The sequence below is a fragment of the Sinocyclocheilus anshuiensis genome, unplaced genomic scaffold (genome assembly GCF_001515605.1).
Source record: "Sinocyclocheilus anshuiensis isolate Anshui unplaced genomic scaffold, SAMN03320099.WGS_v1.1 scaffold392, whole genome shotgun sequence".
NCBI lineage: Eukaryota > Metazoa > Chordata > Actinopteri > Cypriniformes > Cyprinidae > Sinocyclocheilus > Sinocyclocheilus anshuiensis.
Genome location: NW_015557091.1, coordinates 4,148,156 through 4,149,295, shown reverse-complemented (window position 1 = coordinate 4,149,295; position 1,140 = coordinate 4,148,156). Strand labels below are relative to the sequence as shown.

Below are 1,140 nucleotides of genomic sequence, written 5' to 3'. Positions count from 1 at the left end.
GGCCCTCCAGGAGCGGGACTGAGAACCCTGACTAGATCTTCACATATACAGGTGGGAGCTTTTTCAATTTATTACTCAGAACGATGTATTAGCTTACAACACCTTTAAAGACTTATTCAGGGAAGTACAGCAGGATGCATTTTAATTTCGCAACTTATAAAGCGTTCAAATTTGCATGCAATTTACATATTAAGACTACTGTTGGAAATGACAAATGTAAATTATATAATTTCATTTTCCTTTTGCAACAAACTTTGCACGTATGGGTAATGGAAAATGTAAATTTAAATACAGAAATACATTGCCATTTTGAATATTGCGTTGGCATTTTGAATATTGCATTGCCATTTTGCATATTGCATTTTAAATTGAATTTCGCTACCTATATGCTTCCATAAAAAATATCTGAATACTTTATCGTTGTCAAATGTTAGTAGAAATGCAAAAAGAGCTTATAAAAGTAGGAAAAAGTAATTTGTTTGATAGTTTATCACTGCATAATTCATGCATTAATATACATTGTTTCATTTATTTATTCATACATTTTTGGTTAAAATGATTAAACAAAGTTTATACACAAATGGTGTATTACCTTACAAATAAAAATAAGAGAATGAATAAAGTAAAATTTGTAGAGATTAATTAGAGATATAATACAGAGATACAAAAAGTTTAAGTGTCTCTTAAAAGTTCAAATACTTTCTGGGCCACAGTAAGTGCTTTAAATAAACCTGTTTCACATTTCTTATTTTAAAAAAAGACTTTCCATTCTAAGTTCATCTCTGTGTAAAAAACTTTGATAGGAGGGACAGCATGTCTCAGATGTTAAGTTTGAACCTGAAACATTTCTTTAATCTGAATGTAGTCCAAGGGAATAGTGACAGATGAGTTTAATCAGTAGTTAATAAAGAACTTTTTTACGAGTATCAAAGTCTCCTTCTGCTGTTGGCAGTTGTGACTCATAATACATTTTTTTGATATCTGTTATGAGTAAACATGACCCTGACCTGGGTGAAGCCCTTCTCTGCCAGCTCTTGGTGGAGTTTGTTGAGAGCAAGTTTTCCTGACATTATACCAGTTTGGAGGTTCACCTCCCCAACAGAAGAGGGCAGTGCATCAGGATTCCACTTGGGGTACAGA

General features: G+C 32.6%; 1 pseudogene; it reads right to left on the bottom strand.

Moving 5' to 3' along the window:
- LOC107677288 (glycogen debranching enzyme-like) overlaps positions 1-1,140 on the bottom strand; it is a 24,496-nt pseudogene that overhangs the window by 8,818 nt on the left and 14,538 nt on the right.